General features: G+C 40.0%; 1 long non-coding RNA gene across 1 annotated transcript; it reads right to left on the reverse strand.

Annotated features, from left to right (window-relative positions):
* Window positions 1-1,209: 1,209 nt before the first annotated feature.
* On the reverse strand, window positions 1,210-3,955 carry LOC125781331 (uncharacterized). The gene is made up of 3 exons (XR_007424538.1): window positions 3,746-3,955; window positions 3,300-3,407; window positions 1,210-1,267 (listed from the first exon to the last, which is right to left on the reverse strand). It is a non-coding gene; the product is annotated as an uncharacterized LOC125781331 (long non-coding RNA).
* Between the last annotated feature and the right edge of the window lie 1,556 nt (window positions 3,956-5,511).

A 5,511-nucleotide genomic window follows, 5' to 3' on the forward strand; every position in this document is an offset into this window, starting at 1 on the left:
GAAGAGAAGCCTGAAGACAGAGTCCTGCGTAGTCCCCCCCCAAATATAAAATTTGAGCAACAGGCAGGACCAAAGGACGAAGAACACGGACACCAGATGGGATGCAACCAGCAGGCGGAGAGAAGCGTTGACTGAAGAATGCATCACGGTCCTCTCAACATATAGGACATTCTGGGGGCCCCCTCCTGGAGGCGCAAAATGGTTTAGTCCGCCCGATAGCTACCGGCTTCAGGTGTACCATCAGTGAGCCCAGATTTAAAGACCTGGGGTCTAGAGACATCCTGCTGCCCAAAGCAATCAGGTTATCGAAAGAAAGGAAAAAGAAAGAAGGCAGAAAGAGGGCAAGCAGCTGATGGTGGCTTTCTTTCCCAAAGGTAAACCGAGTTTGCTTGTTAAGCAAAAGTCCAATTAAAGTAAATGTAGTCCACTCCAGACATCTGCTGCTGATATTTTATGCTCACATTAGCTTAGCTAGTTGCCAAACAGGTAAAAGACATTGAGCCTCCTAACGTAAGATATCAACATTAACCAGTTTTGAAACAAACAGTGGATAACTGTTAATTGTTAAATAACTGATCTCGATTTTAATAAAAAATAATAATGATCATGGTTTTAGCCGTACGTTTTGTCAGAGATAGCTTAAAACTACGGTGGCCCTGAAGTGCAAAACAAATTAACATGTCAGAAAACACATTTACAAATATTAAAACAAATTTACAAATATTAAAACAAATTTACAAATATTAAAACACATTTACAAATATTAAAACAAATTTACAAATATTAAAACAAATTTACAAATATTAAAACACTTTTACAAACAGTAAAACACTTTTACAAATGTTAAAACACTTTTACAAACATTAAAACACTTTTACAAACAGTAAAACACTTTTACAAATATTAACCCCTTCAGACCCGCATTTTTTCTGCTGAGCCAAAATTTTTTTTTTTAACTGATAGTGACTCCTCTCTAACATATAAACAAAGTGGAAAAAACACATTGCTAACTCATGTTTTTAATAGTATTTTTTCATGTCCATTCAAATGGACGCCATGACACAATGGGCGTAAAATGTCATACAATCTTAAGAAAGATAAGGCTGAGTTTTTACACAAAGTATTCAATCAGGTATGAACTAAACATCTGGAACAGGATGTTTGCAGGTGCTTGAGTCTGTGTACAGTTCTGAACATGCACATGAACTTGGATATCACAGCATAGGTAGGGAACAGAAGTGAGGTCATCACCAGGAAATCCCAGAAACTGCAAGAAGAGAGGGAAAAAACGCAATCTGAACATGCACATAACCACAAGATGTATGATTGTACATATGATTACCTGAAATCAGTTTAGCCTTAAGTTAACTATCACAGAACTTCCAACACATAACCATACTTTTAATTTTAGGATAATGAACTTATAACATGTTAACTTGGAATGGAACCTGAATTTGAGAAGACATCAGCTTGTGGATGTTTTCTTATTTTCGATGAGCAGCCTTGAAGCAGTTTCGTTGTGTCACAAAGCACAAGTGGATTTTGCATTTGTCACAAAAGACATGTGTTTTTCCTGTACAGTTTGGCATCTTGCATCTGGTAGCCTCCTTTTTTTCATCATAATTTGGCATGTGGTCAACCATGTCATACTGCACTTCAGGTAAAGGCCTTTCGTCCTGAAATGGTCTGCGAATTGGTCTCTCGGGCACATGCTGTGGTTCTGGAGACATACTGGGTCTTCCACGTTTTGCTGCAACTGTTTTATGGACTCTCACCAGACACTGGGCCACATTCATCTTGAAATGGAGGAGATCCAGGATGTCTTTGGTCTGGATGTTGGCCCTCTTGGCCTCCAGTCTGTACTCCAACCAACTGTTCACCACAGCAATGTCAAAGGCATGCGTTATCATTCTCAGGGTCCACTTTTTTGAACGAATGTCTGTGCGATACAGACTGACAAGTTGATCAAGCAGGTCAACGCCACCCATTGCTTCATTGTACAGCTTAACCACCTCTGGACGGGACACCATCACAAATTGAGCCTTCTTTTTGTCCCACCGCTGCACTTCATCCATTCTGCCAACACCAATGAAGTTGGAGGCCATGAGAACTGGTCTGTTGTCATACCATTTGACGAGTGCCACCTTACCATCACGGCTTACAACTTCATCACAGCTTCCTCGAGGCTTTTTGGCCATCTCTTTGTCAGACTGTAGAGGAGGCCTTGCAAAGCGAGAGACTCTTGCTGTCCCAGCAGCATGAATTTTCCTCTCAGCCAGCAGCTCCAGAAGATTGTACGATGTGAAATAATTGTCGAAATACAGCTTGTGGTTGGCCTCAGTGATTCGCTGGCTAAGATGGTACACCACTCCAGCCCCAAGTCCCAGCTGCTTCCTGTGCTGTTGGGATAGCTCCATTGTAGTGCCTTGGTGCAGCAGGAAGTCATAGGCCATGCCACTTTTCCCACACATGAAGTATATTTTCACTCCCCATGGATGTGGCTTGCCTTTGATGAATTGCTTGACAGACAGAGTTCCACGAAATGGCACCATTTCTCCTCTAGTGGAAGCTCTAAGCATCTACTGCGTATGACATCATAGAGAGGACGTACCTTGAAAAACACATCAGTGTTCCCAGCTGGCTTCTCCAAATTGTTGACCAAATGCAAATGTGACCGGAGCTGGAAGAATCTGTCACGGGGCATGGTGTTTTGAAAAATACCAATGTCCATTCCAGCTTCCCAGTACATGGAGACTCTTGGCATTTTCATCACTCCCATGGCAAGGTGGAGGCCGATTAGGGTTTTGATCTCTCCTGAACTTGTTGGTTTGAAACATCGTGTAGCACTTTGCAAGGCATAAACATTTGTGTTGTCAGCCATCAAACTGAAGATCTCATCTGGTATATACCGTTTGAAATATTCATAGGGTCTCATGGGATGATCCTCATGAATTGGAGGATTCTCAAAGGAAGTGTCAATGAGTGTAGTGAACGGCCTGTGACGCCACTTGATTTCTTCCTTCCTGGTTACTGTCATCCCCTGTCCTCCTCTGCCCTGCTATTCTCATCTGTCCCTGCACTCTCTGTCTCCTCTATCTCAATCTCATCTGCCACATCAAGTTCTTCTGGCATGCATGTAACATCTCCACTGTCTCTCTCTAAATGTAATAAAAAACTCATTACTAATTTTATGTATTCTCACTCTTGAACTGCTATGCATTCCACTTAGCTCTTACATACAAAATATTAAAAAACCATATACAAAGAATTAAAACACTCTTAATTTCTTTGCAACTTACCACCTATCTCAATCCTGGTCCCATCCCCCTCATCTCCTGAATTCAAAGAGTCAAGCTCAGATAACTCTCCGTTTACAAGCCGTTCAAGAAAGTCTTCAACTCGATACTCTACAAGAACATTTTGTACAAAAAAATCTATTTTTACAAATGTATAATCATGAATAAATAAACTGTGGCACCATACCTTACTTATGCAAAGCTTACATGTATTGTGTTTCTTTATATACTGATACTAAACATGTGAGTGTTAGCTAAACTCGCCCAACTCCTGATGTCCATTGCAGTGGACATCGGACTTTGAAAAAATCCTGTAAATCAGTGATATGCTATATGTGCAAAATAACTTCAAATATTATCACTTGCAACAGTTAAAATTATGCTGACAGCATTTTTGTTTGGCCACCATGCAGATAAATTTATATTTTTGATTGAAAATGAATACTTACTCCTCCCTCTCTGCAGCTGCTCCGCCATGCTTGTCTTGTCCGATGTTTGTCACTGTCTCTGAGCATGCTCAAAGTCATGACATGATTGTGATTGGATAAGCAGGATCCAATCAGTAACCAGCATTATTGACATCATTCAGTTGCAGGGTATTTATTGGTTTAGAGACAGAAATATGTCATGTCCATTTCAATGGACGTTGGGTCCGAAGGGGTTAAAACACTTTTACAAACGCTGAAACACTTTTACAAACATTAAAACACTTTTACAAACAGTAAAACACTTTTACAAATATTAAAACACTTTTACAAACGCTGAAACACTTTTACAAATATTAAAACACTTTTACAAACGCTGAAACACTTTTACAAACTGCGATTTCTTACGGAAAGGGAGGGGCTAACACACAGGAAGTGCTTGCTGCGGACCCAAGCTGCTTCGCGGTGAAAGAGAGTGGAGTGGAGCTAAATATGCGAAAATATGTTCTGTCCGTTTTGTGGCAAGCATTTTAGCCAACTGGCACGCTTCTGTTTTTCATGTGGAAGAACGCTGGACTTTTTAAAAGAGCAGACGGAAGAAAAGGAGCACCCTTCGACGTCTAAACCATGTACAGTTGGACATATTAATGAGAGTAAGTGGGCCTTAATGCTTCGTGGCTGGCTAACCAGCTATTGTTAGCTTAGATATCGTAGCTGTAACGTAACCTACCACGATAAACTTTATTTATCTATTTAAATCAATTCATGTTGGTATTCAGATTTTTGGCGCTAATAACTTTTGAACACGAGGCTGAAGTTGGTTTGATATTCGAAGCTACCGCTTCACTCAACCACCGTGAACCGAAGGGAGCGTTCGTACAAACCCGCTTCTGCAATTTACTACATGAATTTGCTGTTCTAATGTAATTCATTAATTTCATTTAGTGTAAGGAAACATATTAAATAGAGAACTAGCCTCCTACTTTAAGGAAAACCTGGCATTAGCCTGGCCCAAGCCAATTTCATATTTCATATTTTAAAAGCCATTGCGCACAAAAAAGAATGAGGCAGATGATCCAGTGTTTTTTTTTTTCATATTGGGCCATAACAGATACAGTACAGATGAATAATTATAGTCTTCTAATTTAAGGAAATCCTGGAATCAGCTTGGCCGGAGCGGATTTTAGACTGTAAAATGAATTGATTCAATGTGTGACAGTCAGAAAATGGACCCTTTCATAAATCCTGCTACTGTATTAATATAATTATATTTATACAGGTATTCTATATTAACCATGGACGTCTACTACAAAAAGTACCTTATGGTTGGGTTGCCAGAAATACAGTTATAGTAGACAGAGTATCTGTCAGAAAATGCTTTTAGAATGTATTTGAAAATTAGAAAAGATATTTAGCATTTAGCACAAACAGAGACGACAGATGTGGTCAGTGAAGCTGCTGACTGCAGGACATTTCTGAACAGGTTCAGAGAGTCTTAATACAAACCAGAGTAGAGTTGCACGGTGTACCGAAGGTTCGATTCTTTTTCGATACTACGTCATCACAAACGATTCGGTTCTTTAGCGTTCGATGCTTTCGATACTGTATATAGCCCAGTCACTAGCTTCAAATGAGTCAAATTAGTAGGCGCGATTTGATTCAGTTCATAAGAAAACTGATTCACACCGCAGCAGTCGGTGTGGCAGGATTCAGATAAACTTAGTGTTCTGAACAAATGAATCGATTCACGTGTGAATCGATTCATTTGACTCGGTTGAGAGCGACACACG

This window comes from Astyanax mexicanus, chromosome 15, assembly GCF_023375975.1.
Source record: "Astyanax mexicanus isolate ESR-SI-001 chromosome 15, AstMex3_surface, whole genome shotgun sequence".
Classification (NCBI taxonomy): domain Eukaryota; kingdom Metazoa; phylum Chordata; class Actinopteri; order Characiformes; family Acestrorhamphidae; genus Astyanax; species Astyanax mexicanus.